General features: G+C 45.1%; 1 long non-coding RNA gene and 1 pseudogene across 1 annotated transcript; both read right to left on the bottom strand.

Moving 5' to 3' along the window:
* Positions 1–1,113: 1,113 nt before the first annotated feature.
* LOC134729375 (uncharacterized) lies at positions 1,114–1,966 on the bottom strand (annotated as a pseudogene).
* Positions 1,967–3,153: 1,187 nt separating this feature from the next.
* On the bottom strand, positions 3,154–15,976 carry LOC129394286 (uncharacterized). Its single transcript, XR_008621442.2, has 3 exons — positions 15,723–15,976; positions 4,138–4,223; positions 3,154–3,286 (listed from the first exon to the last, which is right to left on the bottom strand). It is a non-coding gene; the product is annotated as an uncharacterized LOC129394286 (long non-coding RNA).
* Positions 15,977–16,678: the final 702 nt, after the last annotated feature.

Here is a 16,678-nt window from a genome sequence, read left to right as displayed (position 1 = left end):
TATCCGGGAATTCAGGGGAGCACCTGGTGACAGAGGACACCTTGGGGGCAGCAGCCATTTCCCTGGGAGGTGCGGCCAGTCTACCCACTGCCTGGAGCCTGCACCGTCTCTCCTCAGGGGTCATGGGACCACCCTGTGCGTCCATCTCCTTCACAGCCACAGCTGCCAGTAGATTAACGGGGTGTGTGTGCTGCTCTTGGGGTGGTCCCGGCCCGGCCCGGCCCTGCCCTCCCCACCAAGTGCCCAGGGCCGCCCTGCCCACCTGTGCCCTGCCCTGTAGATGCTGCCACCTCCCTTTCCTGGGGGAGCATTTTGTCTTGTGTGAGGACGGGGTCATTCCCATGGTCACCACCTGTGACCCTCCCCTGCCTGCAGAGGGAACAGAGCTGGGCTTGGGCTTATCCATGTCGGGTGCCCCTGGGGGACCTGGGGGCTCGTGGCCTCCCCTGCACACAGGGCTCCTCCTGGCGGGGCCTCCGAACCCCCTCATTTAGGTGTCGCTGCACGTGGCTCCCAGGTGTGGAAGTCCCCACTCTGGCGAGGGCTCCTTCCTTCTGGGGTCGTTTGTGGAATGTGGCCTGGGTCCATGGCTCTGGGAGGGAACAGCCCAAGGGTGGGGCCCCCCTGGCTGGGGAGGAGGCCCCGCAGAGAGGCCCAGCCTGCATGCCGATGCATCTGGTGTGGCCGCGGTCCCCCTCCAGCGCCGACGTTTGTAAATCCTGAAAGGAGCCATGCTGTGGCTGAGGGAGCCAAGCCCGTGACTGAAAAATCCTCCAAACATTCATTCAAAAATACAAGTGTGATCACCAGAAACGCTTTTGTACATTTACACAAAACATTCATATAGGCCGTGGCGGAGGCTCCTGTCTAGGACTGGCGAGGCGCCCGGGAGCCGCCGGTCCCCCTTGTGCCCACACAGACCCTTTCCAGAAAGATGCAGGCCCCGGAACTGAGGCCAGGTCAAGTCGGGAACGGCAAGTGCCGGAGGGTGTCAGTGTGGGAACCTGTCCTGTTCACGAGCGGCCCTACGTGTCCCCCGGGCACAGAGCTCTAGGCAGGTCCAGCCACAAACCCACAGCGGCAATCAACATGCTTCTGTGAATAAATAAAAATTTATCATTCCATGCAAACGCACTCATTTTCCACAAAAGACAACAGTTTTTACACAAGCGGCGGTGTCCCAGTGGTGGCCGTGGCACGTGTGGAGCGGCCCTGTGGCGACGTTCTCATGGGTGGCGTCACAGTGGCTCCAGGTCCTCATCCCCGCATGCATACTCGTACAGGTCCACGGCGCCCAGGGGTGAGGGCACCTCGAAGAAGGGCCTCTGGGCCAGCGGGGACCGCAGCGCACTCAGCTTCTGCTCCACAGGTCTGAGCTCGGCCTCGAACCTGCAACGAGGGGATGGTGAAGACATGGACAGCGGCGTGGAGCAGGCCCTGGGCCCTGTTTTCCGAGAAACGCAGGCTGCTCCGCAGCCAACCTCCAGCACGAGAAAGTCCCCTGAGCCGACCTTGAGCTCCAGCCGCTGACCCAGCAACAGGCTCCTGGCTGAGAAAGCCGGCTCCACCAACGCTCCCGGGGGAGGGGCCAGCGGTGCAGGTGAAAACCCACCCAGGACGGGACGGAGCCCCAGGCATGAGGTGCACAGAGAGGAACCGGGCGGGCTCGTCTTTTCCCCAAAGCGACACGATGGTGACTCTCAGAGGGCAGCCTCTGAGCTGCAAGGGGTCTGTGTTTACACAACTGGGTCATGGTGTCCACACAGGATTGGAGAACAAACGGGACCACGGTTTGGACAAATTCTCCCAAAGCACAGAAGCTCCTAGTGGAGGCCACCACTTCCATTCTGACCAGAACACACAGCAGTGCGAGGACTGGACGCGCACCTTCCGTTAAGGTCTCGGCAGTGACATCGGGCGCTACTCCGGGGAAACCAGCGCGGCCACCGACAACACAGAGTCTCATAGAGATCCTGCAGGGACACCTCTGCTTTCCAAGATGCCCCCCACAGCCTGGCACTGAGCTCCCACTGCCGGAGCAGGCATGGACACGGTGAAGGCAGTCAACCCCAGTGTGGTGCTGGCCACTGGTCAGGTGTGGAGCAGAGGTGACAGACGGTGGTGGGGACAGGTGCACACCCATCCAGGCTATGTCTGGGGGACACAGCTGCCTCAGGGTGTCTGGCAGGAGAAGGCAGACTGGGAAGTTCTGGGGGAGTGGGGACCCAGAGGTGGGCTGCCAGGTCAGAGCCACTGTGCAAATAACTGACCACAAGGAGGACAGACACACAGGACAGACGGCCCAGGGTAAGAAATTTCCTCAGGAAAGGCTCTGGTAAAGGAATCACAGTTAGATGAACCAAAGCTTCAAATTCTACATTTTCATATATATATATATATATATACACATATATATGTATGTATATATATGTATATATATATGTGTATATATATATGTATATATGTATATATATGTATATATATGTATATATATACACAACTTTAGCAATAAAAAACAAGTAGACTTTAATACTCGTATACTTTATAATTCATTTTGGAACTGCCTCATTCTCCCTTTAGCTGGTCACTGTGCACCTCGTGTTCTCAGTCTCTCCACCAAAAAAAAAATTTCCTCAGGAAAGGCTCTGAGAGAGGAATCGTAGTTAGATGAACTAAAGCTTCAAATTCTACATATATATATATATATATACATATATATATATTTAGCAGTAAAAACAAGTAGACTTTAATACTCTTATACTTTATAATTCATTTAGGAAAAGAAGGAACACCTTTGCAGCTACTCCTGCTAAGTTACCAAGAGTTTTTTCAATACTAATCTTCACAATTCATATTCAAATACTAAGAATCCCTAATCCCTTTAAAAATACATTTGGATTTCCAATAATTTGATATAGGCTCTCAAAAAGTCATTACATTTTGAGGGTAAAATCGAAACAACCTAAACATTAATGCCAAGTAATGAATATAATAGTTCACACATATTAAACAGTTAATTCATATGTGTAATACATTGTTATATATATATTTATACACAAAAACAAACATGTATGTGTATAAAATCTCAACAAATCCGATAAGAATTATTAGAACTAGTAATTAGACACTGTTGTTCTATTTCTGTAACCCATGATCTTAAACCATTATAGAATAAACCTTAAAAGCAATCATTATTTTCAAAGACAATTTTGAAACTTGCCTTGTGCGAGTTAGTAAATAACTGTGCTCCTTGGTTTCCTCATCTGTTACATGGGTAGAACCTACACTGTTACATAAAGATTAGAGCAGTTAATAGATAGAATATTTTAGTATTTATAGATCTAGAATATAAAAAGGAATTAATAAGTTTTAAGGAGAAAAAATAAGGGAAAAATAGTCTCATTTTCAAGCCTACTAAACATAAAATGTTTCTTACATTTAATTTATACATGCAGGGTAGGTCACTATACTAAAAATAAAGCACATTTAATTTGAAATTTTAGAAAGGGTAGATTGTTCTTATTTAGAGAATTGCAATACATTTTAATTTGTGAGCAGGAGGTCATGGTGTTATTTAGAAACGGTGACAAGAAACTTTTTTTGGCTATTATAAATGGAAATGGAAAAAAAGAAAGAAAAGCCAAGAGTAGTCATTTGACTCCAACAAGTAGTTTTTAAAAACGATTTCATTTGATTATCAGCTTCAATTTCAAAGGTTATATATCTGATAAACAAAACACAAAGGAAAAGCTTGATAATTGACAAAAAACTCTATAGTATTTCCTTTTTTTCATCTTTTTCCAGGTCAGATTCTTGCAAGCACTGGGAAATTAGTGTTTATTTAAGATTTAATGACAATGTTAATGCCACTGTCAATCTGTATTCTTTATCTAGAAAGGCAAATCTGATTTACATTAACCTGAACACCTTAATAACTAATTAAAATCTCAGCCTTCTGGCTAAGTTCTTAGACATTTATTCTGTTTAACTCAGCAACAAAATATTATTAGTCACTTTCTTTTGAGAAAGATGAGTCTAATTTATTGGTACTATTAGGGCATTTTATAATCTGCAACCTAATTAGCCTTAACAAAGTATTTTGTACTCAGCATGACTCAAATATTTTACTGAACTTACTGAAAAATAATGCTGCCATTGCATTTCCACTCTAATATACTGCAGTGATTTTGTGTTTGCACATATTTGTCCATGTCATATGTTTGCTTGAAAGAATGTAAAACAAAGAATGCATATAGATTATTAAAGAAATCCTCCCAAATTTGTTCACATATATTAGATCCTAAAACTAAATAGGTGTTTTTTTTCTGAATTGAAATAGATTAACAGAACATATTAACTGAAATAACTGTCATATTATTTATAATTCTTACCAGACACATGCAATTGAGCCTATGACCGAGGATGAAGACTCTATAAAGGACATCGCTCAAGTATACAATATGATTTTCTTTAATTTTGATCTGAAAGACTTGTTAATAGACAGACTGAAGTTCTGTCAAACAAATTGATTACATTTCTACTGGATTTCGGAAATATGTAGCATCTGTGATAAATTAAAGTACTTAATCATCACTTATTGTCTTTAGTGTACAATTTATTATATCTCTATTTTTATACCCCTCAAAGTATTTGCAAAATTAATAGAACTTTCTTAAGAATACAGTGACTGTCCTCAAAATCCACTTAAAATTGGTAGCCTCGAATTTATATTTCATCTACTCTTCCAAAATAATTATTGTATTGTTGGTTTTAAATCTAACATCTCACTATTTTCTATTTTATCATATGCTTTTCTGATGCATATTTTTTTCTGCTTTATGTTGATTTTTATGATTTTTTTTTCTTTATTAGGTTTTAGGTGTAACTCTTTTTATTTTCGTAGTTACTTCATAGTTCATAATATGCAGCTTTAACTTATCACAGTCTACCTTCAAATGATATTACATCACTCAGACTGATTTGTGAGTACAGAGAGACTGGGCAGGGACATATATGATGAATCAGAAGCACCTGACTCTTTTAAAAGGCTCACTAATCTTAGTAAAATAAACCCATACAGAAAATTATTTTATTTTAAGGTGAGTAAACATGCACACACATGGCCCTTCAAGGTCATTCTGTCAGTCAGCCTTAATCCAACCCATGAGATACCAATTTGCCAGTTTATGATCATTGCCATAGAACAGTTTTTTTATTTTAAATTCTAAGTTTAAACTGAAGATTCAATGGAGGTGGAACTAGCTTTCTTTTTGAGCAAGAAAATAACTCAATTAAATGTACTATGTCTCAAAATATGCAGTATACACACCATCATGAAAACAAGACAAGAGTAAATAAATTATGACATCTAGAAAATTAGGTAAGACACTGTTCAATAATGAGTCAAAATAGGATGTGAATGTCACCTATGCTATCAAATAGAGAGAAATGTGGGGTTTCATCGAATAAATCTGAGGTTGAATGTATAGAACATTATATCAAATATGTCTTGATTTGTATCTAAACTTATATCCTATAAAATCATGCAGAATATGAGGAGTCATTATCTAATTTTAAGTAGGAAAAATATGAATCAGTACTAATAATAAAAACTAATAATTTACTCAATGCCAGGCAATGTTTCTAGTGTTTTACATTTTCAGAAAACAATTATGAGATAACTGTGAAGAAAACAATTCTTCACTTTTCAAGAAAGAAAACCAAAGTAATGAGAAACTAAGTAAGTGGCCCACCCAAGGTCGTATAGTTAAGAAATGACTAAGTTGTAGACCTTATAGACCTTAACATGTTTTATTTGTTTGCTTGTTTTGAGATGGCATCTCGCTCTGTCGCCCAGGCTGGAGTGCAGTGGCACGATCTCGGCTCACTGCAAGCTCTGCCTCCTGGGTTCATGCCATTCTCCTGCCTCAGTCTCCCAAGTAGCTGGGACTACAGGCGTCCACCACCACTCTCGGCTAATTTTTTTGTGTTTTTAGTAGAGACAGGGTTTCATCATATTAGCCAGGATGGTCTCGATCTCCTGACCTCGTGATCCATCTGCCTCAGCCTCCCAAAGTGCTGGGATTACAGGCATGAGCCACCACACCCAGGAGACCTTAACATGTTTTTAAGTAAAATGTATTATTTTTCATGTGTAATGTTTGCTCTGTCTCTCATATATACATAAAAATATAAATATAATCATGAAGAGAATTATAATAGCCAACTTTATATTTCAGAGATATTGGCTTGGCATTGCTTTCAGCAGGTATTTCGACATTAGCCTCTGGAGTGGAGTTGGGGACAGGTTGATTTCAATGTTTCAAAATATATGAGAACTGTGAACCTATGTTAGTGGATTGCCTATTCGTGACTTCTAGTTGAACACTATCAAAATTGACAACTAAAAAAAAAATGAAATGAGAGAAAATGTTGATAGCACTTAAGAGGATAAATTAGTTTCTTTATGTCTAGATTTTATATTAAATAAAGAGCTTTCAGGAAAAGTAAATGACAGTTAATGATTTTGATTATAATCAGTCAGATTTTTTCCATATTTGAGCAAAAATTGTAATTGACTTATCCACTGCTTTCAGTGTAGATTAGCTGAATCATCTAACTTATGTCATCTCTTATAAAAATATTGATTGAGATGAAAAATGAATACATGATTTATTTATCTTAAAACAGTTCTATGTTGATAATATAAAAAATACTGACAGTTTCATCTAAAATATGTTTGGATAAGCTACATTATATATGATTCATATCTTATGTATAATTTTTATATGATATTTGATTTGGTTCATACACAAAGGAACAAATGTTTCTATGTAAGAAAGTTATTTTGCTTATTACAGAATTTAAAACTAAAATGATTCTTCCACGATGGCCATTTAACAATTTAAATTTAGGAAACATCTGGCATGTTCAATTGAGTATTTACTTTGCATAATTGTGTTCCATATCTTAATGCATTCCCTTTAGCAGTTTCTTTCAGCAAGCAACACATGTAAACTTGTTTCTCGCTAAATATTTTTTATTTTAGCAAAGTTCTAGACCTAGAGATTTAAAGAAAAATTGCAAAGATGTTACAAAGATGAACTCTTGACCCGAATCTTTTATTTTTAAGCATGCAAAACGGTGTGGTTTTTAAAACCCTGAAGACATAAATGTACAACTGAGAACCCAAAGAAAATTGGACTGTTTTGTTTTGTGATTTGATGTCTGAAAAATAAAATCCTTTAGTTTCCTTTCATTTTTCCTGAGAGAATATAAACTGTGTTGTGATGTCAAACTCATTCTGAGTTTAGATGCCCCATGGGCAAATCGTTTCGTCTAATTAAAACAAAATGAAGACAAATCTCTTACACATAAATCTTTGATGCTGGGAAATGTAGCTTCATGTTTTTAAAGCCTTCACAGAAGACAAAGTACCTCTCAATCTTGTAACTCTACTTTTTATAGCTACCTAAAATAGTTATTAAGGCATATTTGATATACTGTAATCAATTTATATTTGTGTTTTGTTTAATAATTGGGATCCTTTGGACCGTTTGCTGCAAATATCCTATATTTAAAAAAAAATCTTTGTCTAAATATATCATGCAGAAAAATATTTATACCTAAAAATATAAACTCCATTAACAAAAATTGTTCAGCAAAACTCTATTAATTCAATACACTGTATGGTTAATTTTTGTAGCCAATTTTTCCTTTTCTTCTCTCTAATGATGTGATGTTCTTCAATGTCTTCTGAAAACTTGAGCATAGGAAGTTGGAAGTGTATAAAGCAAAACAAATAGTAAGGAGAGAATTTAGAATGCTAATTTTTGAAGGGGAAATATAAATTTTACAACTCTTAGCTTGCATTTTAAATTTATATTATCTGTATTTAAGTATTTAAGTTGATTTTCACCAGTGTGTTAGTGTGTTTGTGTTGCTGTAAAACAAATAACTAAGACTGGGTCATTTATAAAGAAAATAGATTTATTTGGCCCTTGGTTCTGCAGATTGTACACAATGCATAGTGTCAGCATCTGCTTGTGGTGAGGGCCTCAGGAAGATTACAATCATGGCAGAATTTGAAGGGGAGCCAGCATGTCATAGGGCAAGAGAGGGAGCAAGAGAGAGAGAGAGGGAAGGTGCCACACTCTTAAACAACTAGATCTCCTGTAAACTCTTTACCACTCATTACCCAGGGGAGGGAACCAAACCATTGATGAGGGATTTGCCCCCATGACCTAATACCTCCCACTAGGCCCCATATCCAACAATACAGGTCACATTTTAATATGAGATTTGGAGGGGATAAAACATCCAAACCATATCAACTGTTCACTGCTAACTACTAAATCAAAAAATTAATTTTTTACAGGCAATGTATTTTTTTTTCTTCATTCAAAAGAAAAATACTTGACTGGACCTTATGAGGAGAAAATGTTAATCTCTTGCAGTTTTTAATTAAATAAAATAATTTGAGGCTATTTTTGCAAATTAAGGCCATTGAGAAGGACTCTAGACTATAAAAAGATTCCAGACATTTTCTATAAACATATTTCATTTTATATATATATATATATATACATATATATATATAGTTGTTATCATAGTAGATTTACACCATTGCCATCTGGAAGTAATTCCCTTATTCAACACAGAAGGATTTCTCATCCTTCTCCTAAATATTTTCTTCTAGCTCAGAGTGCCCGTGGCCAAAAACAAGAGATTTTAAAACAACAACAAAAACAAAAAATTCTGCTATCCCCATATGGGTTATCTTTCTTTTGTAGTCTTCTTTTTACTTGAGTTAAAATATTTCCTTTGAATTCAGACTGACAAAGATATTGAAGGACATCGAATGTCGTTTAGAGCACTGATCCTGCGCCTGTTTTCACTAGATCAATAGTGGAGGTGACTGGAGATATTGGAAGAAAGAAATAAACTAGGGTAGCTCATATCACCCATTCCATGTTTTTTGTCTTTAGGATGTCCCAGCCTGCAGTGAAAATGAATTCTGTTCTGCCTCTGCTATGCGGTAAATTTAGCAATAAAGTTTCTGCTCTGTGCCCTGTACTGGAGTGTAGTGTAGGAAAATCCCTGTTGCTAAGCACCACGCCAACAACACCATGAGCTACAGAGCTCACATGTTTATTTCATTATACTTTACTTCTGTTTTTGTTGTTGTTGTTGTTGTTGTTGTTGTTGTTGTTGTTTTGAGATGGAGTCTGGCTCTGTAGCCCAGGCTGGAGTGCCATGGAGCGATCTCAGCTCACTGCAAGCTCCGCCTACCTGGTTCACGCCATTCTCCTGCTTCAGCCTCTGAAGTAGCTGGGACTACAGGCGCCCACCACCACGCCCAGCTAATTTTGTATATTTTTATTAGAGACGGGGTTTCACCGTGTTAGCCAGAATGGTCTCGATCTCCTGAGCTCATGATCCACCTGCCTCGGCCTCCCAAAGTTCATTATGCTTTATTTCTATGTCTATCTTGAATTGTTTCATATTCGGAGAAAACAGGAAGGTAAGTTGTTAACATTCTTCATTGCAACAAATTTTTAGAACTAATTCTATATTGAGGAATGTCTTACATTTTAACCAAAACCTTTTGATAAATTACAAAGTTGGTGAATATATCTAGATCTAAATCTTAAACTATATCTATAGCTATTATATAGATGTATATGATTTATCAAGAGCTATTATCTGGAATATATACTTGATTCCTTTTACAATTTTCATAATGTAACCAGAAAATGACCCTTGAGATCCTTGAGAGTGATTATATAAACATACCCTTGATTTGCTATCTCCAGCCTAATTATCACAGTTAAGAATTTGGTATCAAAAATGGAGCAAAGATAATAAGACTTGTAAAGCAGCAGACCTTACAAAATGTTAAAAACAATTTTATTTACATAGTGCATCCACACAGACCTAATTATATGTATTAAACCTAATGTTTAACATTATTAGCAAGTCAGAGAATTTAGAAAAATCAGACATAATTTTAGATAAAATAAATATTAATACTAGTCATTAATATAATCCCTGTTTGATAAAATGACTATATGAAAATAACTTCCCTCAAATTATTTTCAGCTCACATATTTTTAATGAAGGGAGATGGTGGCTGGAGGCAGTGGCTCACGCCTGTAATGACAACACCTTGGGAGGCCAAGGCCGCGGATCACTTGAGATCAGGAGTTCAAGACCAACCTGGCCAACCTGGTGAAACTTTATCTGTACTAAAAATACAAAAGTTAGCTGGTTGTGGTGGTGGGCGTAATCCTAGCTACTCGGGAGGCTAAGGCAGGAGAATCACTTGAACACAGGAGGTGGAGGTTGTAGTGAGCCAAGATCGTGCTACTGCACTCCAACCTTTGTGAGAGATCAAAACTCTGTCTCAATGAATAAATAAATAAGGAGATGGTACGGAATCATTATTAATTTTGGGCCCCTCATGTTAGCTAATATGTTTAAACCTAGGTCAAGATAGAAACTGACCCAGATTATTACCATGTTTCAGTGCATAATATTTTAAAATAATTCAACACTGACACATAATACTATGCTATTCCACTTAGATATAAAAAAATGGTAAGAGAAGTCTCATGTTCTTGTCCCGGCATGGTCACTTACACCTGTAATCCTAGCACTTTGGGAAGCCAAGTGGGGAGGATCCCTTGAGGCCAGGAGTTTGAAACCAGACTAGGCAACACAGTGAGACCTATCTCTACAGAAAATTTAAAAACTAGCTGGGCATTGTGGCAAGCACCTGTAGTCCCAGCTACTGGGGAGGCTGAGGTGGGAGAATTGCTTTTCCCAGGAGTTCCAGGCTACAGTGAGCCATGATCACATCACTGCACCCCAGCCTGCGTAATACAGTGAGACCCTGTCTCTTAAACAAACAAAAAATAATCCCAGAACTCTAATGTTCTTATATGATATAGGACTTTTAAAAATTAGCCAGGCATGGTGGCGCATGCCTGTAGTCCCGGCTACTTGGAAGGCTGAGGCACAAGAATCACTTGAGCCTGGGAGGCGGAGGTTGCAGTGAGCCGAGATCACGCCACTATACTCCAGCCTGGATGACAGAGTGAAACTGTCTCAAAATAGATAAATAAATGAATGAAAGTACACCGAAAGTTTTAACTTAACAAATTTTATTTACGCCTCACATTGATGGAGTGATAAAAACAAATAAGTAATTCTAATGAACGTATAGGATATTTTACAATTTTTTTAAAAATTAGACCCTTATATATACAAAGTAATTTAATTTTTTTTTTGTTTTTTTGAGATGGAGTCTCGGTCTGTCACCAGGCTGGAGTGCAGTGGTGCGATCTCAGCTTGCTGCAACCTTTGCCTCCTGGGTTCAAGCAATTCTCCTGCCTCAGCCTCTCCAGTAGCTGGGACTACAGGCACGCAGCACCACACCCGGCTAATTTTTTGTATTTTTAGTAGAGATGGGGTTTCACCATGTTGGCCAGGATTGTCTCGATCTCTTGACCTCATGATCCACCCGCCTCGGCCTCCCAATGTGCTGAGATTACAGGTGTGAACCACCACGCTCGGCTGCAAAGTGATTTAAATTTATCAACAATTTTATCTTAATGCAAAATTTTTGTCATTTGTGATATTTTCCAATAGCTTATCTGAATTCCTTAGGATCAGATTTCAAAATAAGATTTCCAAGTCAGATTCTTTGAAATTACAATCCAAAAATATTTAGATTTTAGAAAGGTAATGTGGTAAATATTCTGCCTATTATGGAATAACTCTAGTGGCAAATCATATGAATAATCACATGAACTGGGATCAATAAGACTATAAATACCCCTGGTTGGGTGCGGTGGCTCACACCTGTAATCCTAGCAATTGGTGAGATTAAGGTGGGTGGATCACAAGGACAGAAGATCAAGACCATCCTGGCTAACACAGTGAAACTCCGTCTCTACTAAAAATACAAAAAATTAGCTGGGCATGGTGGCAGGCACATGTAGTCCCAGCTACTCGGGAGGCTGAGGCAGGAGAATGAATGGCGTGAACCCAGGAGGTGTAGCTTGCAGTGAGCCAAGATTGAGCCACTGCACTCCAGCCTGGGTGACAGAGCGAGACTCCGTCTCAAAAAAAAAAAAAAAATTAGCTGGGTGTGGGCAGGTGCCTGTCATCCCAGCTACACGGGAGGCTGAGGCAAGAGAATTACTTGAAACCAAGAATTGGAGGTTGCAGTGAGCCAAGATCATGCCATTGCACTCCAGCCTGGGCAAGAGCAAAAACTCTGTTTAAAAAAAAAAAAAAAAAAAAAAAAAACTATAAATACCCCTACATCAGCATAGATCAGATTTTCCAAAACTTAGGTTTAGGTATTCATAACTGTTGAATTTTGTAATTCCACATGAAGAATTATAGAGCTGCATATATTTTCAAATACTAATAGTTATAATTACAAAGTTTATAATTTATAAGTCCAATTTTTGGTTATTTTCATTATTAATACTTTTCCAGTCATCTACCCTTTCTAAAAGAGAATACAAAATGCTTCTTTTCCTTTTTTTTTTTTTTGTTTCAAGGCTAGAACCAAGATGGGGCAAAGGCCAGGGCAGATCTAGGGCACAAGCAGGGCAGGCTAGGGCAGGGCAATGGCAGGGCCAGCCATGGCAGGGCCAGCCCAGGATAGAACAGGGCACAGGTGGGGCAGGGTCAGGGCCACGGCTGGGGCAGGACAAGGACGAGGACTGGTGTCCAGGCCAGGGCAAGGGTATGGCCAGGGCAGAGGTAGGGCCAGAACCAGGGTCTGGGCAGGACCAAGGCAGGTCCATTGCAGGGCCAGGGTTCAGACCAGGGCCAGAGCAGGGCTGGGACAGGGCCAGGGCCAGGACCTGGAAAGGGCAATGTCAGGACAAGGGCCATGGCAGGACCAGCAATGGGGCTAGGGCCAGGACAGGGACAGGGACAGGGTCAGGGCGAGGGCCAGAATAGCATGCCAGGGTAGAGCCAGGCCAAATTAGGGCCAGGACAGGGTCAGGACCAGGGCTGGGACAGGGTATGGCCTTAAGTAGTGAAGGGCCAGGGCCAGGGTCCATGCCAGTGCCAGCACCGGTCCAGGGCAGAGGCAGGGCCATGTCCAGGTCTAGGACAAGGCTGGGGCAGGGCCAAGTTCTAGGTCAGGGTCAGCACAAGACCAGGACAGAGCCAGGGGAGGGAAAAGGCCGTGGTCAGGCCAGGTTAAATCACGGACAAGACACCTGCAAATCCACTTCAGGGCCAGGGTCAGGGCAGCACCAGTTCAGGGCCAGGGCCAAGACAGGGCCAGGGCCAGGGCTGTCAGGGTCATTGGCAGGGCAAGGGTCATGGCAGGACCAGGGTCAGGAGCAGGGGTCCATGGCAGGCCGAGGCCACAGATAGGACCAGGTCTGTGCTAGGGACAGTGTGAGAGGTAAGGAAGGGTCAGGGCAGGGCCAAAGGGAGGGCAGGGCCAGGGCAGGGTGGAGCAGGCCCAGGGTAGCACAGGGTTAAGGTAGGGCACGACCAACCAGGGCAGGTCTATGGCTGGGGCTGTGGCAGGGCCAGGTCCAGGGCAGGGCCAGAGCCAGGGCAGGGCCAAAACAGTGGCAGCTCCAGGGCAGGGCCAGGGTTAGGACCACAGACATTTCCAAGGCCAGTGCCAGGGCAAGGGCAAGGGCAGGGCAGGGCCAGGTTCATCTAAGAACCAGGGACAAAGCCAGGCCCACAGCAGGGCCAGGACAGGCACCTGGCAGGGCTAGCATCTGGGACAGGGCCATGGCAGGGCCAGGGCCACAAGCAGGTCTGTGCTATGGCCAGGTCCAACACAGTGCCCAGGTAAGGCTATGGGGAAGGCCAAGGTAGGGCCAGGGCAGGGTCAAAGCCAGGCTAGAGCCAAGGCAGGGGCAGGGCCGGCAAGACAGGGCCAGGAAAGCATAGGGCCAAGGCAGGGCAGGGCCAGGCCAGTGCCAAGACCTGGGCAGGGCCAGGGAACAGCCAGGGCAAGACCAGGGCCAGGGCCATGGCCATGGCCTGGGCAGGACCAGGTTTGGGGCAGGAGCAAAACAAGGGCAAGGACAGTGCAGGATCTTGGCACAGCCAGGGTCCAGGACAGTGTCAGGGCAGGGCCAAGTCAGGGTCTGGGCCATTGTAAGACCAGCAACAGGGCTGGGGCTAGGCCAGTGACAGGACCAGAGTCAGAGCAAGGGCCAGAGCCGTGCAAGGCCAGGGTAGGGCCAGGCATTTCAGGGTCAGGGCCAGGGGAGAACCAGGACAAGGTCTCAAGCAGGGCAGGGCCAGGACAGGTCCAGGGCAGGGCCATGACAGGGTCAGGGGCTGCATTAGGGCAAGGGCAGGGCCAGAGCAAGGTAAGGGTCAGGGCCAAGGCTAGGGTAGGGACAGGGCAAGAAATATGGCAGGACCAGGGGCAATGCCAAGGCCAAGGCTGGGCCAGGGCTGAGCCAGGCCTGAGTCAGGGCAGGGCAGGGCAGGGTATGGTATGACCAGTGCAGGACAGGACAAGAGCCGGTCCACAGAGAGAGCAGGGCTGATGCCAAGAAAAAGCCAGGCTAGTGTCAAGGCTGAGGCAGTGTCAGAGTATATCCAGGGCAGGGCCAGGTCCAGGGCCAGAACTGAGCCAGGGCACAGCCAAGGCAGGGTAGGGCAGGGAAATAGCAGCAGGACCTAGCAAAGACTAGGGTGAGGGCTAAGGTAAGGCCAGGGCAGGGTAAAAGGCAGAGTAGGGCCAGGGCAGCATGATGACACATCCAGAGCACAGCAGGGCAGGGTAATGACAAGACCAGGGGCAGACCACTGCGAGGTCAGGGCCAGGGAAAGGCCAGTGCAGGGCCAGGAAAGGGTCTGGGTCTGGGTCAGGGCCAGGAACAAGGCAGAGCAGGGCCAGGGCCATGGCAGAGTCAGGGCAGGTCCTTGACAGGACCAGGTTCCAGGCCAGGGCCAGGGCAGCAGCAGGGGAAGGGCCTGGATAAGGGCAGGGCCAGGGATATAGCAGGACCAGGGCTACGGCCAGGGCCAGGCCATAGTGAGGGCAGGGCAAAAGCCAAGGCAGGGTCAGGGCAGGTCCAGGGAGCGGCCAGCACCAAGCTGGGCCAAGGCACAACCATCACAGGGTAAGGCAGGGCAATGGCACCACTGGGCCATGACAGGGCAAGGTCAGTGCCAGGAGAGGGCAGAACAGGCAGGCCCATGGTGGGGCCAGGGCAGGGATGGGCCAAAGCAGGGCCAGGACATGTCCAAGGCCAGGTCAGGGCCAGAACAGGAGCAGGACCATGACCATTGGCAGTGCCAGTGCCAAGACAGGACAAGGGTCAGGACAAGGGGCAGGGCCAGAGCCAGGGCCAGAGCCAGGGCCAGAGCCAAGGTCAGGCCAGTGCAGGTTCAGGGCAGGGCCAGTGCCAGGGCAAGACCAGGGCAGGGACAGGGTATCACAGGGCCAAGACAGGGTCAGGATGGGACCAGAGCAGGACAGGGCCGAGACAGTCCATGTAACAGTAGGGCAGGTACAGGGCAAGTCAGGGCAATACAGGGCCAGATCCATGGCAGGGGCAGGACAAAGCCAGGCCCATTGCCCATGCACCAGTCCTCCCTACAGGGCTCCTACCACCTGGACACTGCTGCAGCCCGTCCATCACTGCAAGCCTGACTTCCAACCCTGGCTGCAGCCGCCTGCCCTCCTAGCACGGCTGCCCTCCTACCGCTCCGGCGCACTGCAGTCTCCGTTGCTGCCACCCACCCGCAGCGAGGCGAGCCATGGTGTCGCAGGCTCTAGGTGTCTCCTCCTCCTCCTGGCATGGAGCAGCTGGGCGGGCAAAGCCAGAAAAGCCTAGAGGAAGATGTGAGGGGTGGAAGGGTTAGAGCCTCAACTTGTCATGCTGGCCACTGGGTGGCAGGGGCCAGTTTCAGCAAAGGCACTCACACCCACCCTCCAAAGTCCAGCCTCTCCTTTTGGCCCAAGCTGGCCCAGAACTGGGGTCTGGGGTGGGTGCTGGAGATACCACAGCACCCAGCTCCCCACTCCACAGGAATCACTGGGCCCACTGGGGCTGCACTCCTCGGGGAGCAGGAGAAGCAGAAAAATTCAGACCCAGCCAACCCTCCACACCTAGGTGCCAATTCCTGTTCTGGATGCCTCCACGCACAGGGCCCTGTCCCCCGTGGTGTCCCCAGGGGTGTCTGGCAGCCTCTGAGGCACACACCCAGAGAGCACAGGCCCAGGAACCACGGTGGGTGTGGGGGCTCTGCCATGCTCAGGATTCCCACGCAAACGCTGCATGCCTGCTGCACTGTGGTTGGTGGTGGCGGTGACAGAGAGTGCAGCATGACCAGAGTGGTAGGACAGGGGCTATCCAGGGCTGCACCTTTCGCAGTGTGGGGTCGGTGGGGGGCGCTATGCAGGATGTAATTGCCTGCATTAGTGGTACTGGTTGGTAGCACTGTACAGGGCTGCACTTCCCATGGCAGGGAGGGTGGGTTATGGGCACTTTCTGGGGCTGCAATGCCCATGGAGGAGGACACGTTAGGGCACTATCGGGTATACGCTACTGGTGGCATTGGGGGACGGAGGTAGGGGTCGCTATTGAGGGCAGGACTAGCCATGGAGGGGGGGCGAGTTCGGTGCTATCAGGGGCTGCACTGCTGGCGGCGGTCAGCA

Source organism: Pan paniscus, chromosome 18 (assembly GCF_029289425.2).
Source record: "Pan paniscus chromosome 18, NHGRI_mPanPan1-v2.0_pri, whole genome shotgun sequence".
In the NCBI taxonomy this organism is placed as follows: domain Eukaryota; kingdom Metazoa; phylum Chordata; class Mammalia; order Primates; family Hominidae; genus Pan; species Pan paniscus.
Note: the sequence above shows the minus strand (reverse complement) of the source record. Positions and strands in the feature narration are given on the sequence as shown.